General features: G+C 43.3%; 1 protein-coding gene across 12 annotated transcripts in view; it reads right to left on the bottom strand.

The window, feature by feature from the left end:
- The window catches only part of NHSL1 (NHS like 1), a 258,599-nt gene that overhangs the window by 54,530 nt on the left and 183,251 nt on the right, over positions 1-20,818 (bottom strand). The window lies entirely within an intron of this gene.

Here is a 20,818-nt window from a genome sequence, read left to right as displayed (position 1 = left end):
CGCTCCCGTGACGTCACAGGCACGCCCCCAAACATTGAATTAGAGCTGCTCTTGGTCGTCTCTCCTGCTCCAGGCCCCACAGGCCACAGATCGCCTGTGCAGCAGGCTCGGGTGATGTCACGCGCGCCGTCGCACGCGTCTACTATGTACAAGGCCTAAGGATTCAACAACATTATACCAGGGGTTTATTCCCCTACATTGATACAATGTAATAATAGAAGTGCTAGGCTTTAACTCAGTAATAGGCATGCACACTTGAATGGGCCTCAAGGTGCGCTAAGGCCTAGTAACCTTTCAGAAAAATCTCTTCCCTAATTTATTGCATTTCATTAGGGCCGTTTTTGTGGGGGAACTTACAGAAGTAGCCAACAGTAGCCCCGTTAACGCTAAACAACGCAGTAAATAATGCGGTAAAGAATGCATGCGTTAGGCAGCTAAAGCCCGTTATTGTTTTCAATGGCGTTCGTGGTGGAACTTGAGGTAATAATGCAGTAGCATTAACAACATGATGTTAACGGGAAGAATAACGTTGGCTACATCTGTGGGGGACCCGACTTCCGGCTCCTTTTATAGGGATCAACAATAAACTCCTTATGGTGATTATGAAATCTCTCTCTCTCTCTCTCTGGTTTAAGAATTATACAATACATTTATAGCTTTCAAAGCCGTTAATTCAATATTTCAATGGAAGGTATACTTATTTAGCACAGGAATTGGTTTTTAGGCATTGATCGTTTTGCATGATGCAGAATGTGTTTCCACCCTTCACCCCTCTCTTACAATCACATTTCTAGTTGACCTGTTTCAGTGCAGCCCTCTGGGGCAGACACTCTCACAGTCCCGCACGGATTGCGTGAAGCTTGCCCACCATCTAAATGAAAATCCGTCTAAAAATACTGTACTCAAATGGTTACATATCTTAAGAAGAAGTCAAGTAAGCAGAATGAAAGGGCGCACAGAGAATGATTTTTTTTTGGCACGGTCATGTAAAAACAGAATTATATACAGCAGGGGTGCGCAAAGTGGGGGGCGCAGGCGGTTGCAGAGACCCCGCGCTCTTCCCCAAGGCATTAAAATTAAATGCAGGGGTGGGGGGAGGGGGGGGAAATCGCGTGAGACCTCTGGAACCTCAACTTACCTTGCTTCAGCTGGCATCTGGAAGCGTCTCCATGATGTCATATATGCGTTGCCATAGCAACGAGGCTTAGGTCACATGACCCTGGGCTTAATTTCAAGCCGCACTGAGCAAAGGGAGGGGGGACGAGCACCAGGGGGACAAGAGGTAGGGGGGCACAGGAGCAAAACCGTTTGCGCACCCGATATACAGTATAGTCCATAACGTACAATGGGGTTACTATTATGGTGGCTACAGGGCAACAACAATGTAAAAGTTACTTAAGGCAGCAGTTACAGTCTAATAGTTACCATGGTAACCTGAGAAACTAGAGATTACATCATGGATTTTAAACAATAGAAAATAATATCTTTTTAAAGAACAGGACAAGCACAGGTGGTAATATACAAACACTATGGGGTAAATGAAATAGACTTCGAAGCGACCATTCATGCCAAAAATCCCCATTGACTCCAATGGGGACTTCTATCGTAACCGGCCCAAAAAGCCGCTTCGGAGTATATACTGTAGGATTGAGTTCAACTCATACAGGCTTCCGGGGGCGGGGTTACCGCTTTACCACATACTAATGGTTTTCAATACATTGTAAGGCTTGTTTTCTACAGTTCTACAGATTCTGTTATTTATATTCCAGGTCACCAAACAAGGGATGGGAAAACAGAGTAACTACAGAGTACAGTAATAATATTGATAACATTGAACACGACAGGGGTTAACAAATCCTGGCTGCCTAAAATGTAGCCACTGGCGCTTGTGCTATGCACAGCGCTGACTGACCTGTCAGTCACCGCTGTGACCGGCAAAAGCGCTCCCCAATGCGGCTTTGTCGCGCTGTGACCGGCAGATGGGTGGGGGGGTGGGGGGGGGGGGCGGGTGAAGCGGGTGGCAGAGGCGCCTGAGGGCTGGGGGTAGGAGCGAGCCGAAGCGCTCCAGGACTCTGCCCACACCTGCTCTCAATTCCCACTGTGGTAAGGGGATGGGGGAGGAGTGTGTCTGTATGCCCGTCTGTGTCTGTGCATGTCTGTGTTTATTAGTGCGTCTTTGTGTGTATCTGTGACACGCTGACAATGAGACACAGCCACAGATGGGTGAGGGTTGAGGGCTTGTTGCTGGAACGTCCCCTCCCTCCCCGCCCCCCTTTTAACAAAATGCTGGCTCCTAAGAGTTCTGGCTGGCTCCTAAGTATTTTAGATTCCTATCAACCCCTGACTTATGAGCGCAGTCACGTCGCGGACAGGTCTCCCAAACCTGCCTTACCCTATAAAATCACACAGCATACAGTGCTTCTTCTGCAGCCAGGGATTCTGGGTAATGACATACACATGATCACTCCGTGCATCACTTTTTCCTTGTTGTATCCACTTTCACAATGTGTAAAACATCAGGCAGGAGCCTAAAATTATCCATGTTGAAGTATGTAGTCAGCAACCACTTGTCACAATGATGAACCCTAAAGGTTGAAACAGCTGTCTGTGAGTAGGTTTTCTTGCCATACACTTTTTTGACCCAGGCTATGCTTTAATAGGTATATCGAATTCTTACAGTAAAGACGGCATTGGAAGAGCATTCAAAAACACTATTGCTTTTCTTGAACATCTAATAAGTAATAACTGCACACTTTTGCCAGTGGCTCCCTTGAATATACCAACAAATGTATATATTAATCCCTTTCACATCTTCATGAATGACGACTATCTCGTGCCATTTAGATTTTGAACAAAAGACACTTTCCTTACAAAACCTCCCCAGAGTTAAAGCACCATTCAGCTGTCCCCCTTATCGCCAATGTCAGAGGTTCACAAAGGCTTCTTTCATATTATCCCTCCCTGTGTATTTTAAATGTGAACCTTCCCAAGCCCTGAACGGATAAAAACTCACTGAACCTGCAATGACTGGATGATAAGGGTGACATGGATTAGTTATCAGTGTGCACATGCAAAAAGATATAAAACAAGAAATCATTTCAAACTCAAAAGCTACAGCAGTAAAGATGCGGGTATCTCTCTCCGCAAGAAGCAGCAGGTGTCGAGTACCCAAGTATCCATAGATCAGCCCAGGGTTTGCCAATAGCAAACTAGATGTAAAGTTGAAACCAAGGAAGCGGTATTTTTTACCCCTTGTATTTCAAGTTTTAGGAAAAGAAGGCAGCAGCCATTTCTCATTTTTGTAATGGGGGTGTGGTCCAATGACCAATATTAACAATTAGTGAATTATAAGTCATGGGCCAATTAGGTCAAACCTAGCTGGTGGAATTTCTGAAGCCAAGAAAAAGGTGGAAAATGACAGACAAAGGCACAGAATTTGAGTTGTCCCATAACATGTATGCAACGCCCGAGTTTGACAGTGCCAAAGCGTAAGTTGACGCACACGGGCAAAATTGCAAAAAGTACTTTGCTGCTAGAATCCCTTTGCTGCCTCCTAAATCTGTCTCTGCTTCTCCTGTACTGAAATTCCTCTCCTGGCTTCCTTTTAAATCCAATATTACTTATCCTTCCCTCTTACAAGGCTCCTCTGCCCTTACCTATATCTCAGCCCTAATTTCTTGCTATATTCCTGCTCGCCTCTTTCGTTCTGCTAAAGGCTGTCGTGTGGCTGCCCCTTTTGTATCTAAAGCCCCCGCCCACCTAAAACCATTTTCACTTGCTGGCCCTCAACACTGGAATTCCCTTCCTCTCTATATCCGCCATAATAGCACATAGAACATAACATCAAATGGATACAGTATATACCCCTTTCTTATTAAATATAACAGTGCTCTAGAATAAAATAGAACACAAGTTATTTTGTCTTCTGTATCATTACTTAGTGAAAACAATTGAGATGAATTAATAATTATACTGTAGTTGCTTACACTCAATGTGAAAGCCTAATTCTCTTATGCCCTCCAACTATAAAAATATACACATGTTGCGGAGAATACAGGTAGTCCTCGTTATCCAACGTTTTACTTTACAACAAATGGCATATCCAACGCTTTACAATGCAACCCTAAAGGCCGTTTTTCGATGCCGGAATGCGTTATCCAACGCTCACCGCCACTGATTAACATGGGACTCACGGTTTCACTATCCAACGCTACTTCCAGAACGGATTCCGTTGGATAACAGAGGACTGCCTGTACACTAATACGCTGTAGGAGTGGAGTAAAGGCATTGGCAATGACCCTGACTTTGAAGCAGGGGTGCCTGGCTCAGGTCTCCGTATCAGCCCCTTGTGACTTTGGGCGCACCATGCATGCAGGATTGTACATTGTAAAGATGCTTGGAGACCAATTGGGAGAAAAACTCTATATGAAATAAAGTTAATATACGTGTATAAAAGGGAAAGTGGGTGCAAGAACAATAATAAACCATTAAAAACGGCAGATTTGGCAAGAGCCCACATGGTTACGCTTCCATAAATTAGATTTTGGTAAAGAATGAGAAGGTGCTCACTGATTTAACATCACTACAGACATCGTTATATAGTGCAGCATGTTCATTTTCTGGTAAGTAATCAAACCCCCACCTCAACGAACATAAAAAACTGCCTTAAAAAGGAAATACTCATAAATGGCTCCATAAACGATTTCTTAAACCCAGTTCTAACATGCCTCCAGAGTAATACTGTAGAGGATTTGTGCTGTCAGATGCTTTATTGACCAGTTAAGATGGGACGAGGCCGGACTTGCATAATTTTCCTTGGTGTAAACCGTCAGAGTTCTGCTCTGTGCCATTTAAATAATACTGTGTCCGTGCCCTTGCTTATATTAATTGATTATACACAGAGACAGGCAGAAAGTCATCACATCAGTGATGCAAATAACACTGTGTTCCAATCTGATCTGAGTAGCGTTTAATTAACACAGGCAGCAGAAAAGGTTATGTGTCCTTTTAAATGTCAGAGCAAATATATTTATGGATTTTAAATGATACATCTATGGGGGAAGTGTCAAACCAATCAATGACCAGTGAATGGCCTGTACATATGTTATCTGAGGCTTCTGCTTTAGGACCAGGTGGACATTTTTTTCACACCAAAGAATCAGCTTCACTGAAGGTAAAATTCACATCTGTTTGGCAACTACTTGATGCATAGAAATTACTTACAGGAAACACTTCTATTTCTTCCTTGTAAACACTGGGAGTCAGAAGACACCATACTCACAGAAGGGAATGTGGTGACTCCACGTTGAGACGGGACCCTGAACATTAAAAGTCTGTGGGCTCATTTCCATGCTCAGAATGTCCAATTGTGTACAATAGGCTACAGGCAGCGTATGCGTTCTGCGTGTCTGTCCTGCACACAATAGAACAGCGGTGCGCAATCTGTGGGGCGCGACCCCCAGGGGGGGCGCGAGACTGCCGACGGGGGGCGTGGGGTTTACAGAGGCCCCGCGCGCTTCCCGAAGGCACTTAAATTAAGTGCCGGGGGAGCTGCAGAGCCTCTGTAAACCATACTTACCCGTGGCTCCGGCGGCTTCCTCCCGGCGTCGCCATGGCAACGCGGCGTCAAAATGACGCTGCGAGGTCATGTGACGTCACGTTGCTATGGCAACGTGACGTCATTACGCCGGTGCGAGGGTAAGTTGGGGTTGGGGGGGGGCGCGGGAGTGAGGGGACAGCCGGCAGGGGGGCGCAGGGAAAAAAGTTTGCGCCCCCCTGCAATAGAACACAGATATTGAATATTCTCCATTTATTTCATCAGTTCCAAAACTTTCCAAAAAGAAAAGTTGTCATTGATTTTAATCAGATCTAGTTAATGGGGATGATGTTTTGCCGTGTTAAACGGCATTACTTTTTATTAAATAAGAGTTTCAGATCCCTAAATCACAATAAATGTTCACCCTACAGAGGAGTATGCATAGCGAAAATCTTATAAACCCAGCGACTTGATGTTCACTAAAGCGCCATCTGTAAATTAATCTTAGCTCCTTTGCTGAAGGTGGAGCTTCCATGGACTAAATGTCCACCTGTATGTGGATATTTGATTGAAATGTATTGAGTTAATGCTCCGGCTGATGGTGGGATATTCTGTGATATTGTGCGTCATCACTGCTATTGAAACCTATGGATATTCCGTGTCATCAGTAGGTAAAATAAAGCAAGTTACATGTGTAAACAAGACATATGCAAGCAGGATGCATGTAACAGCAGGTAGTGGGGAACTGCACACAGTAACATATGAGACGGTATAAAGCGGTGTTACCAACTTCCTGAGATCTCCATTCAATCTGTATGCTTATTAGGGAAGCAGAATAAATCAGCACGCCTACTTTACAAGCAACATTCAAAATAAAAGTGCTGTTTTATTTGAACCACTGTGAAAGTCTTGCATGGACTTATTTTCTATTGGGCAGTATATATCAGTTAAACATAGTTTTACCTAGAACAACGTAAGTTTGCAGATTATAGATTCCTGTGAACTCTGCTTTGTTCACCGGAGGCTTGCCACCCAGCAACAGCTGGTGGGAGAATGTCCTCACCTGGTGGTTGCCCTAGCAAATGTAACTCTCTCTGACTCAGGTCTCCAATACTGTCTCACAAGGAGATGCCCAGCGAGCCACTCGCAATAATTGGTAATAAAAAACACGGGGAAGCTGCTGTTGTTGCCGCTGCCCCTCTAATGGAAAGCCCTTTAAACTTTGATATGTTAATTCCCGATTGGCACATTGCAAAAAGTATCCAACCTCTGATCGTGTTAATCGTTGCCGGCCCAAATGGTTTCCTGGAAGTTATTAATAACTGGGTAGTGTCCTGTCTAAGATTGGCGGTTCTGTTCAGGTAAACAAATATGCAGTTGACAACACAAAGGGACAGGTCTATTTTGTTCCCCTCCCCCCCCCCCCCCCTCCAAAAAAACAACTAATCTAGTTCTACTGGTGATTTGTCCATGGAACCTGTTTTCGTTCTACCTTTCAGGATGATGTGGAATAATATATTATACACGTCTGGAGTTTGAACTAACCAGGGATCGGATATATGAATCCAAGAGTGCACAGGCCACCTAGCTGCAAGGGCTAGAAGGGATGACAACTTTATAGATAAGGTTCTTCGATCTATAAAAGGTGTTTTCTAAAGATGATAAATGTGCCAACAGTGGCTCAAGGTCCCAATTGGAAACGTATTTAGGTATTATAGGTCTTGACAATATTGCCTCGTAGTAAGCAGATATATATCTTTTGAGAATGTAGATTTGGTACTAGGGTACTTAAGGCCACAATGTATGACCCGAGTGTGGAAGCTGCCAAACCTACTTGAAATTTACACTCAAAAAAAAACACACTTTAATTGTGGTATCTAACTGGGTTTTAGGTTTATTGGCATTATGCCAAAATCTGAACTCCTGAATGATTGCCTTATTCCCTTTCTAATCTGTTGACATGTCTCTGAGTATTTAATGAAAGGGATTGTTCTGTTAAATACCCAATAGAGTCGCCCTCCAATTGGACTGTGAAAGCTCCTCTAGGAGGTCATCCATTCCCTGAAAACAATTAAAAGTTTTGCCCAATTGGACAGTCGGGCCTTTGTAGAGAAGGCAAATTAAGGGAAACCACAGTTTGGATGGCTATACAGGCATACCCTGGTTTAAGGACACTCACTTTAAGTACACTCGCGAGAAAGGACATATCGCCCAATAGGCAAAGGTCAGCTCACACATGCGCCTGTCAGCACGTCCTGAACAGCAATACCGGCTCCCTACCTGTACCGAAGCTGTGCACAAGCGGGGAGACTATAGAGCCTGTTACAAATGCGTTATTTACATCAGTTATGCGCGTATATGACGATTACAGTACAGTACATGCATCGATAAATGGGAAAAGGTAGTGCTTCATTTTAAGTACATATTCGCTTTACATACATGCTCCGGTCCCATTGCGTACGTTAATGCGGGGTATGCATGTACAGAAGAATTTAGAATGCATCTGATCTCAGACGTGCTATTAGAGAGGGTTTGGGGTTCCTTACAATGCATCTGATCTCAGACACGCTATTAGGCAGGGTTGGAGTTCTGCAGAATTTCACGTAGGGTTCCTTGATCAAAAAAAAGGTTGGAAACCACTGATCTACACCATCAGTTTTGAATAATAAAGCATCTAGCTGGTGACACAAATGTTGAACACACGGTAAGGGTTGACGAGGAGGAGCGTTTGATCCAGGAACGAGGTTATTCGATTCAAATGGCAAAAAATTTAAATAAATCAATAGTGCAAATCCGTGTGGATGAACTTTCAACCCTCAGAGGGAGGAAATCAATAAGGTTTCAGTATCTTTGTCCAAAGATTTACCATTTAAGCTCCAGCAAAATTTTCACAACAGGGGAGGAACTGATGTCTACGTCATGTATAGACCCCACTGTCTAACAACATCCTTCAACGCTATCATGTAACAAGCAACAAGCGGGAATTTAATCACTAAACACCACTATGCATATACTGTATTTATAATATATAAATGTAATATATATTAAATTTAATATATTTATATATTAAAAAAAATTCCATTTGAATCGAACAACCTCTTCCCTGGGTCAAACCCTCCTCCTCCTTGTCAACCCCCTACTGTGTGTTCAACATTTGTGTCACCAGCCAGATGCTTTATTATTCAAAACGGATAGTCTAGATAAGTAGTTTCCAAAGCTTCAAATCTCCCGCGCCCTGTGGGCCAATAGGATGCCGTGACGTCACGTTCAGCTACCTACTGACGCATGAGCTTTAGACTTGGCTTAGATACAGGCCTCCGTAGTGGGTGCCAGTATCTCTATAAGCAGGGGTCCCCGCAGCTGAAATTAGTGGGGTTCAGCGCTAGAAGCCAACTGCTTCAATCCTATGTTAAAAAAGGGGGGGGGGGGAGTACATGAATTGCTCTTAACTGAAAAACCACACCACTGACATTGTGAGTAAATTTGTTAAGCAGCTCGGAAAAAATAAATCACAGTGATATCTGTATTTACTGTAATAAGCTGCAAATGATTATTTCAGGTCAGATCCAGCTCCTTACAGGATTTCATAAAGTCGCATGTAAATCAGAATCAAAACGAGAAAGTGTCCGAAAGCAGAACACGGCTATGGATATACAATTGGTCAAACTGCCCCAAACAGATAGGGCTGGTCCTGTGTGTGTCAGATCGTAACCTTCCTGTGCCACAATACTGAGAAAAGAGATTTTCAACCCAACTGCTGAGCTGTAGAAATACATTTACAGGCAGTCCTCGGTTATCCGACACAATGCGTTACTCAAAATGGTGTTGGATAGCGAAACGTTGTAAATATAGCATAATATTATATAATATATATTATACACATAAACAACGTTGCAAAGCATCCTAAGAGCGTTGTAAAAATGAACATAGGTATGCATTGCATAGCGTTGGATAAGCCATTCGTTGTAAAACGAGGACTGCCTGTATATTAAAAGGAAGCAGGAAAAAAATCTACGAGTCACTGGAAATCCCTGCATTTGCATATAGCTGAACATTCCTGTGCAAACTGACTTCATGTATTGCTTGATCAATGACAAAATGAAAAAAGAAAGGGGGATTGAGGACGAGAACTTGGCACAGAACAATTCACCTACTGTAGTGACTACAGCATGCGGCCTTTTCACCAAGTGAATTCTACTGCAACACAACACATCTATTCGAACAAAGCTCATGTTCCCCACTCTGGGACCGCTTAATAATTTAATCTGATTGTGTGGCGGCCATCTGCTCGCTGCATGCTTTTAAAGAGGTCTACTGTCACTAGCACTTGTTATCTAGTGCTGGGGTGTGGATGACAGAGGCGCTGCACGAACAAAAGGGGAGCCATCTTGTGAAGAGGTGGAAGGATCCCTGTCAGAAACAAGACACCGAAGGAAACAAAATGCACAACCTCAATTCTGATCTCAGAATTCTGTCCCTAAAATACAAGCCTAGCTAGCGTCTGCTGTTTATGGGGGGGTCAGATGGCGAGGTCAGCTTTATTATCATGCATGAAACAGGACTATTTCCTCTACTCTTCGCCTTCAGATGCCTACACAATTACATACAAAGCAATTCTTATCCCCCCATGTATGCAATATGTCTGTGCATCCTTTAGAACAGGTATGCTCAATTTCAGTCCTAAAGCCCAAAACAGGCCCTCTTTGGTCACTTATCTGTGTTTTTGCTTACTACCTTACCTATGCACCGTTAAACAACATCCTTTCTATTTGGCGAGCAAGGTGTTTCTGTGTTCTCATTCAGGACCCTGCTAAAAGGTGAAAGCCTGCCACCTATAGGACACCAGGTTTCATCCTGCAGGGGAAAGCAGCAATTTCACATTGTGGCACCAGGAAGTATGGAGTACTATAGTCACGAGCCCACTCCCCCCCCGCCCCCCGAGCCCCTCCCCACCACGAGCCCCTCCCCACTCCCCCTCCCCGCCGCAGCACTTTTTATCGCCAACTAGAGATGCGAGAACCATGTACCCATTCGTGGACATCTGCAGCTTTCCAAAAAGCAGTGATCTTATATTCACAATTTAAATGCCACTTATTGGTCTGGTATTTTTATGGCAGTCTGTTCGTTTTGGAACATTAGCAATATAAACACAGGCAAAGAAGACGTGAGAGAACGAGTGGCTCTGAGTAAAGACCCGCTCCTTGTGACCTCGGGCAAGTCACTTTATCCCCCTGTGCCTCAGGTACCAGAAACAGAATGTCTGCTCATCTGGGCCGGGGCTGCCTGTAAAAATGGCTATGTACGGTGCACCACGCACTAGGCCACCATTGCGAGCCCATTGGGAGTAAAGTGCGATATTAAATAAAGTTATCAAAATCGCACCGCTCTACTGCTAACTTTGCATGTTTAATTTTAGTGGGAGAACAAGGATTATAAAGAGTTCCTACAAATAAAAAATTGTATGTTCAGATCAGCACGGATATTGTGGTGGCGCACATGAAGTTTATTAATGACCCTCGGCGCTCTGCGGGCCAGTCACTGCTCTGGGCTCATCTGTCTGGCTTCATGAAATAGGCTTAAAATGATGTTGCCACAATCAATTTCTCTTGGTATGCAAAATGTAATTAGCCATTCATTAGATTGACAGGAGCACCATTACTGAGCTCTGTGCGATGTTAATGGCCTTATTCTTTATTCAATTTCAACTGCATATTTCCAGTGGCCAAAAAAACACCACGGTAATAAGCAGATCTAGCTGTGAGGGAAAATGTGCAATAAATAAACATTATATAAACCCGATTTAAACAAAAGAAAAATGTATTGAGCACGTAGGACTTTCCCATAGAAGGATTGATTGGGTCGCTGTATGTCACTAGAGCAGAGGAAAATAGTGGATTTCATTGAATGTATTTTCTACAGACAATACATTAAGTACTGTAACTTGCTCTCCATAACACGTTATACCCGCTAGTGTAGATATATATATATAGAAATATATATATATCTCTCAACTAACCACACTGCAGTATCTTGTAGGCATATCTGGCCCTTAAAGCGTCAATGTTGTGCTGCCTTTAAACCCTTCCCATTTTAAAAGACTTTGGATACAAAACAAGCCATGGGGTCTGGATTGGCTGCACTGTGCTAAGCCTTAGTGCACCTTATGATCGGCCAGTCTCTTGACTGAAGCCGAGCTGTGTCCATCACAATAACAATGGACAAGCTCTGCGGGTATTTATAAGGGCGATTTGAACTAGAATGCAGTGACCAGGATAACCATATGATACACAATCGCTCCCATGTATTTATTTTTAATACATCCGATTTATAACCTGGATCATAGTAGCTGTCTAGACATGGATCATCTAAATTGGTTTAGGGCAGGAGTGGCCATCTCTCGGGGTCTCATATGTCTGTACCTTCCCGGACATGTCCGGCATTTTGATTGAAGGTTGCCGCCCGGGAGAAATTTTTAAAGAACAAATTTTTTTTTTACAGGATCGCTAACCTCACCTGCGCGAGCGATACGTGGTCGGCACTCACGCATGCGCGGTCTTCCAACGCCACTCACATGAGCGATACGCTAACCCTAGCCAACTCCAGTCCTCAAGGGACAACAAGTTTGGGTTTCAGGATATCCCTGATTCAGCACATGTGGCTCAATCAGTGGCTCAGTCGAAGACAGCCACGTGTGCTGAATCAGGGATATCCTGACACCCTGACCCGTTGGTGACTTTTGAGTAATGGAGTTGGCCACTCCAGGTATAGAGGAGAGGATCTTCTACGATATCTTTATCTGTTCATATCCTTCTGGCGTGTATCACTTGGCAGCATCAACAAGTATTAAGAGCATCGAAAAAGATACAAATGAGACCAGCTTCAACCAAGGGTGCAAAAACGGGGGAGGGGAACGGCATTTTCTAAAGGGGCACCACGCTTTAAGAGGCCTTGCGAGTGTGTGGCCTCCAACTGCTTCTTACCTTCTCCCCAGTTTCTCCTGGCATGTCGTCATGACAACGCGATGGCGTCAAATGGCGAGGTGTTGCCATGGCAACGCAACATCACGTCGCAGAGATGAGATGCCCGAGAGCAGGTATGATGGGGGGAGGGGAGGGGGAAGAGATGGAGGGGGGGGGGCAAACTTAAAAAGTGTGTGCCCCCCTGGCTGACACCTCCGGGTTCAGTAGCGATCCTCTGAATGTATAGGTATGGCCTTTGAAATGGAGAACACATGGACTGTTCATACGCATGGCTGTGCCCATTCATATGCTAATTCTAATCAGTCAGCACTCATGGAATGCTTGAAACCTTGGGACAAAGGATCCGATATATACATGGAATGCAGCAGCAGCAAATCCCAAAACAATTCCTTCAACCAGGGAAAAGGTGTAGCTTTGTGGTAAAGACTGACCTTTGAAGTGGGAGGCCCTGATTTGGGGAAAAAGTGCCAGATCTGTCTGATATTTTTTCTTTATCACCTCAAACGCGAAAGAAAAAAAATATATATGTTTTGTGTCCCTGTAAATTACTTCAAACATTAAAAAGGCACACTTGCAAAAGGTCTAATAATAATAATAATAAATACAGTACATCTTGATACATAGTTATAACTTATGCCACTTTTAGCTCATTCTTAACTCCTTCATATTTGATATAATAAAACCAGGATGAAACCACCTTTATTTCACAGAATAAATGCAGTTTGATTTTTCCATGTGTTACCAGAAATCAGCTTGTTCCAGAAACACATTTTCTGCTCAAACTCCAATAAAAGCAAGAACTTACTAAGTTGTAGGTGCCGCGGTATTCCGCGTTACAGTGCGCACAGGTCCAACAAAGTAAAATACGTGTACTGTACATTTAATATCAGGGTAAGCTACAGTGAGTCTGCTAGAAAGAACTAAAGTTAGTAGGTCCTAATATTTTTGTTAACATTGTTTTCTTGATTTATGATAATTTGACCTCCCCCGAGCGCTGAAATTTGTGTTACAAAGTTGCAACATTGCGTGGGAATGAGCCTCTTGTGGCTGTGATAAGCGATGCTATTCAATCATGGATAACGCGTCTTCCCTGGCATAAAACATTAATGAAGAGACGACAACTATGTTTTGGGTTTAGTCTATCAAAGACGGCCTGTCGGAGCACAAGTACAGCCAACTAGATTTCCCCTGGGTGTCCCATTTAAGAAGCCCGGTGATTTTATTAAGTGGAAGCCTCAGTGACTATGCACATCGATAAGCAGTAAAAAGCCACTTCACCTTAAACATGCAGTACCATGTAGGCTAAAAACGAATGACAATGTGATGTTTAATGGATTTCATTTTATTGTTTGAACCCGTAGAAAAAGAAATCGGACAGGTAAATGTGTTTTTTTTTTGTTTGTTTGGTTTTTTTTTAATCGCTGTTGTCTTGGAAGTGAAATTTGGGAGTTTTTAGTTTCCTTATTTGCTTTTTGCTTGTGTGTGCTTAATTCCCCATATCCAAGTTGGCTCCCTGACAAGGAAAAGGCATGCATTAAATTCAATCGTTCCCGCTGGAGCGGAAGAAACAAGATAAACAGCCTCTTCCCTCAGTCGAAAACTTTAACGTTTTTCAGAAATAGATACCTATAGTATACTAGTCTGTTCTTCACATCATAGTTACATCGTAGATGTGGTTGAAAACAAACAAACAAAAAAAAAATATAGGACCACAAGTTCAACCTATGTTAAAATTGGACAGATTCTTACTGTATCATATTTTTTGTACTTAAAGTATATTGATCTCTAGAAAGCAAACAAAAAAAAATCAATTGAAATATCATCCAAAGATGTCTCAGACAGGGAAAAATAAATTCCTTACCGACTCCAATAATAGCAATCAGATCACTCCCTGGAGCCACATCCTTCCCATGTTTACTTATTTGGTATATCACTGCATACCTTTCCTTCATAAAAACATGCCCAACCTTTTTATTTGAAGATATCTATTGTATCTGCCATCACAGTCTCCATGGGTAATGAATTCCACATTGTAACTGCCCTTACTGTAAAGAAGCCTTTCCTTTGTTGCTGGTGTAATCTCCTTTCCTCCAAGAAGATGTAACCCTTTGAGGGCTGGGCAGGATACTCCACTTCCATTCTGATTGCGTCTCTCGAGTGTCAGCCCTTATGACTTGCAGAGTACGTCTCGGGGTACTCGGGGGGGGGGAGGGGGCTAACCCATTTAGATCAAGGACATGTTTGTGAGATGCTTATTGCAGAATTGTGGCATATGTGCACTTGCCGTTATGACTTTCGAGCATAGGTTTTTAAAAGACAATAAAATCAGTCCGTGCCGTTTTGATTACAGGGTTATTCTTGTAGAGGAACTCATGGGAAATGGGTAATAGAACTTTTTTGTGCTTACAACAGATGCTCGAATGCGTACTGGGAGGGCGCCGTGACACATTGCAGGTGAAGGGCAAAATTATTTTTCTTATGTTAAAGAGGCAAAATCAGACAGGCGATATTTTTGCAAGATTTTTGTGCTATTTGTTTTTTTAACTTTTAAGCAGGGGGTTTCTGGCTGTACCTCATTAGTTTCAGCACCAGGGACCCCTGCTTCCTTAGGGGGAGCCGGTTTGCGCTCCGGCTCGGTAGCAGAGATCGTGTCATGATTTTTTGGGGGGACGCGGCGGTTAGAGGCCCCACGCTCTTCAGCGCGAGGTCTCTATAACTCACTTACCTTAATTCAGCTGGTTTCGGGCAACGCGTCGCCATAGCAACGTGACTACACTGCGTCATTTCTCACTGGAATAAAGGTATGGGGGGGGTGTGCAACACGGAGTGAGCAAGCAGGGGGGCGCAGCTCAGAAAGTTTGCGCAGCCCTGATGTAATGGGCGCTTTTCAAAAAGCCCCACGCTTTGCGGTCAATAGGAACCCGTGACATCATCCTGTGCCTGTCTAAGACATTTGGTCGTGGCTGTCACCGTGACCAAAAATCGCCGCTACGATTAACCTCCGACCCTAGCCACTAAAACCCCTTAAGTTAACCCCCTACCCTAAACAGTAATAAAACTTTCCTTAGAAGCGGCCGGTGGTGGGGATTCCAGCGGCAGGGGGTCCGTGTGCAGCGAAGCGGCGGCATTTGGTTGCGGCAAAACAGCCAAGACCAAATGTCCCATTCCGATCCGGTAAGATACCAGCACTCCCTCTGGAGGTAAGCATCTCTAGAAGTAGGGGGTCCACAAAGCTGAAATTAAGGGGGTTCAGTTCCGGAGACCCCCTGCTTCAATTACGTTAAAAAAAAGGTCTTTTAAAAATCGCCCGCTTGGTTTGGGGGTTGAGAATTACCATGTTATTAAAGATATAGCAGCCGTTCTTGCCCCCGTTATGGGATAACAAAACACACAACTCTGTCGTCTGTTGTACATAGGGTTCCCAGGTGTCCAGTATGGAACCGGCCTGTCCTATATTTGGATACTCTGTCCAGTAAAAAATGAGAGGTACTGTAATACTGGACATGTATGTGTCCGGTATTTTCCTCCCTGGACAGAATGACCTGACGTACCTTTCACCATCGAGTCAAGAATTTTTGGACAAGCCACCTGGCAACCCTAGTTGTACCCGTTATGGGATAGTAAGGCACGGAGCGCTCTGGTGTATAAATCATGTGATGTTGTAAATCCCATCTCTGTCTGTTTGATTGGAGCCACCACAAAGTGCACTATAAAACGCACAGTAACGCGTTCTCGTGTGGCAACAGGTGCAATAACATCTCCTACCTCTGTAGCTACTGCAATGCTGCTCCTTTGAAACTGTTATTGTTCACACACACACACACACACACACACACCTCAAGGATTTCAAATTACCTTTTGATTTCACACACCAACAGAGAAGGTCTTGAAAGCACTTCATGGCAATGAGAAAAAAAATGTACGTTTTAGAAAAAAAATCATAACAAAAATGGCTGATTACAGTATACACTACAGAAGGTAAGCACCGTATTTCCTCGATTGTAAGACACACCATCGATTTGGCCCTTACAATCGAGGAAAATTACTTTTTCACTTACCATGTTCCAGGAGAAGTCCCATGACAGTGGAGGATGAAGCGGGCGGTGGCGGCAGGAGAGGTCCCACGTCTACAGAGAGTTGAAGATGGAAAGCGGGTGAGTGCGGCGGCGGCAGGACAGGTCCCGAGTCTGCAGGTGAATGAAGATAAGAAGACAGCGGGGGGACGTTCGGTGGCGGCAGGAAATCTTAATAGCAGGAGAGCTGAGCAGGAGCAGAGCACACAGGGGAACGGCTGGGGAGGAGCACACTAACACCAGAAGTTGACCGGTGTCCGACTTTCGGTTACAGTGCGCCCTTCCCCAGCCGGTCCCCTATGCCGCTCTGCTCCTCCTCAGCCGTTCCCCTATTATGATCTTCTGCCGCCACCGCACGCCTGCCGTCGTCTTATCTTCATTTACCTGCAGACTTGGGACCTGTCCTGCACCCCCCTTCGTCCTCCGCTGACATGGGACCTCTCCTGAAACATAAGTGAACAGAGGGGGTTAGTAGACACAAATACATTTTTTACAAAATGTTAATACATCCGATTCTAAGACGCACCCCGATTTCAGACGTGAAAATCGGGGGGGGGGGGAAAGGTGTGTCTTAGAATCGAGGAAATATGGTATTTGAAGGGTTCATATATCAGAAAACATTAGGCAAGTATTGAGGGCAACAAAGACGGTTTCATAAGTTCTCACTTTTGAGTATGGTAACATAGCAAACACAAAATCCTCACAGGATCTCTTTTTTTTGTTGTTGAAGTCTTAAGATACCAATTTGAATGGCTTTCTTGCATTGCAAACATGAACCCTATTTGTACTTCAAACAATAACATGGGTTCACATTACATCGTTCTCTATTTAAACAATTATATTCCAATTATATGCACTAAAGCCGAATATAAAAATCAGCCTGATGCAATGAAGACCACATAAATCTTTCAATGGCTTTCAACTACAATAGGCCATAAAGGGCTTCTCAGTTTAGTTATCTTATGTGGGGAGCCTCCCCTTGGTAAGCGCTTTGGCTTTGTTATACATTATTGCATCCGAAGTATAAAAAATATACAAATGTACAATAGGCCACAACACTTTGTACCTCATTGTGACTTCCATTCTCTGTAAGAAAATAGAAATGTATTTGAAGCTGGAGTTCATGTTTAGACGTTGCTTCCCGTGTGACACGGCAGTGCACATACAATACAACCGAGGCGGAATAGCAAAATACACCTGCAACCTTCACAAATAACTGGTCTTATTTACATTCTGTATAGAAATAAAATCTAAGTAAATAAATATGCAATTTAAGTCACACAACAAATGCAATGTGTGCTCCGTGTACATGATATACAAATATATAAACTTAAAATGTATATACCGAAAACAGCATGTCCCTTTATAAACGTAGAATATCACAGAGTTTCCATAGAATACAATGGCAGTGTTGTTGCAGAATACCGCAACATATCCCACCAACGACAAGGAAGCCTACATCTGTACACTGTACATAGATAGATTTTAATTTAATATACATGTTTCTCACAGTGCTTACACAGAGACAGACCTATGAGGTTATTAGCATTTCAATGGTTTTCTAACTCGCTAAGATTCTCCAAGCTTCATGAATCACCAATAGGACTGTTTTTCAGATCCACCAGTTACCCATCCAAAAACATAAATAGCCCTTGTCCTTATGCAGTAATCGTGTCTGGAGTAGGGGGAAACAGTGCTAAGAGGAGTATAGTAGAGATAAAGTTATTCTTTCTGGGTTTTATACTCAGTCTGCCGATTGATATTCTCTTGGGGGGACGTTATACCACATGAAGTCTTGTGTGTAATAGCTCCTGATATAATACAACATAGGTAATCTCCAGAATCAATTTGTGTTTGGGAAGCAGCTGGGGGAATGAACACTAATAACTACAATGCATTACATTCTGTTGTAGAGACATACCCCGGTTTAAGGACACTCACTTTAAGTACACACGCTAGTAACGACATATCGCGAGTAGGCAAATGTCAGCTCACGCATGCGCCTGTCAGCACGTCCTGAACAGTAATACCGGCTCCCTACCTGTACCGAAGCTGTGCGCAAGCGGGGAGACTATAGAGCCTGTTACACATGCCTTATTTACATCAGTTATGCACGTATATGATGATTGCAGTGCAGTACATGCATCAATAAGTGGAAAAAGTTAGTGCTTCACTTTAAGTACATTTTCGCTTTACATACATGCTCTGGACCCATTGCGTACGTTAATGTGGGGTATGCCTGTAATTAGTTTTTAGGGCTAATTTCTGGAACTCTTCTCCTTGCACTAGTGGTGCAGAAGAGCATTTAAAACATTGCTTATAATTCTATTTGTTTTTTTTTAACTTGGTGAATCTAGCATTGTACAAGTTTTACAGTCGAGAGACCTCTTATATCCAGGTGTTTTAATAACAATAATAACTATTTCATATAGAGCTTTTCTTCCTATGGGACTCCAAGCGCTTCACAATTACAGTACAGTGCGCGATATGCAGCATATAGGATTGTTACACAGTCCCTGCCCCGAGGAGCTTACAATCTACAATTTGATACCTGAGGCACAGGGAAATAAAGTGACTTGCCCAAGGTCACAAGGAGGCGACACCGGGATTTGAACCAGGTTCCTTTACTCTCAGAACCGCTCCTTCAATACTGCATGAGCTACCATTTTATTTGATTTTACAGACTAAAAACATACTGCTCAGCAGTTTTCTTTTACATTTCCCTAAAATTCGGGAATTTTGCCATTTTTCACATAGTATCTCAAAAAGAATACAAAGCCCAAAACAAAAAAACAGTACAGAATGGACAAAGCACAAGTAAACACAAGTACACTAACATTTAGCATACACTTCAGAGGAGCCCTGAGAAAGAATACAGCTCAGTCTCGTCCTGAGCACCTTAATCCCTAAACATTAGCAAGTCAGAATCCTGTATTCACAAAGAACCGTCCTTTCAGTGCATTCTTATTCCGAAAAAACACAACCGTGTGCAGAGTCCCCTTTAATGTGGCACACAGGGGAAATCTATGCATGACTAATCCCCTGTCCTCATTATGCTTAAACTTAACTCGCTAAACAATATTCAGTGAGCTTGCAATATCCCAGATACCGAAAAAAAGACCCATAAAAAGCACTGCCCTTAAAACAGCCGCTATTGTTTTGTTACCATTATTTTATTCTTATATAGCATTGGCAGTGAACACAGAGCTTTACATTATAAGAAATACATATCATGTAAAATATGGGCAAAAACAGACCATTTGAACATAACAGCACCAGATCCATGTTATGGGTAATGTATGCCTTTGGCCTTTCAGAAATCAATAATGGCACATTGCCAGCTCATGGTTGTATGCTTATCTTCCAAATAATATTATTTAAATTCATATGTACACGTCTAACTTGGCTCCAGTGTTGCTTTTCAGCTGCTTCTCCTCACGGTTATGCATTTTAATAATCAGCCTGCTTTTTGTAGCCCAACATGGAGCACGAGAGAGCCACACCTAGCAATGGTACAATGCAAGCCACAGCGGATATGCTCAAGTTAGGCCTACAGAAGCATGATGGTGCAGGGAAGGAAACTGTTCTGATTTCAATGAATAAGTGGAAATGGCAAGAAGACTGGATAGAGACGATAATAACACACACAGTGTAAAACGGTTATGAGATGGTCTCTTATATTTATTTTCGGACTACAGAGCTTGTTGCCACCAGCCCAGCAGGTCATTGTCAGGAAGCTTTCTATCCAGGCAGGCTCCTCTCACGCTTCCTCAAGCAGCAACTATGGGAGCAGCAGGGTGTGCATTGAGGAGCGGCATGAATAAAGAGGAGACCCATGCACCAAATAACAGCCAGCTGAGCACTTTCACTGCCCCCACCTCCTCCTCCTCCTCTCAGATGTGTCACTGTGACCCAGCCCCAAAGCCCTCTGGTTAGGCTGGAATTTCCAGTGTGAAGGACATCGCACATTGCGTTTTATTCATCTTTGTATGGCACACCGTCAATTAAATTAATGGAAATGTTTGACATATGTTTTTATGTATACTTCCCTTTTTTGAAGAGCAAAAAAGAGGAAGAAGGTTTCACACATCAAAGAAAATTCACCAAATCGGACTAAGTAATTGCGTCAAAACGGAGACAATGGCCTGTATGTGTCAATGCAAAAGTGGGGCGATTCTGCAGCAAAAACTGTACCACATGTATCAACGGGGGGGAAAAACATTGAAAGC

This window comes from Ascaphus truei, chromosome 4 (assembly GCF_040206685.1).
Source record: "Ascaphus truei isolate aAscTru1 chromosome 4, aAscTru1.hap1, whole genome shotgun sequence".
In the NCBI taxonomy this organism is placed as follows: Eukaryota; Metazoa; Chordata; class Amphibia; order Anura; family Ascaphidae; genus Ascaphus; species Ascaphus truei.
The sequence above is the reverse complement of the archived record's forward strand: the minus strand, read 5'-3'. Positions and strand labels throughout refer to the sequence as shown.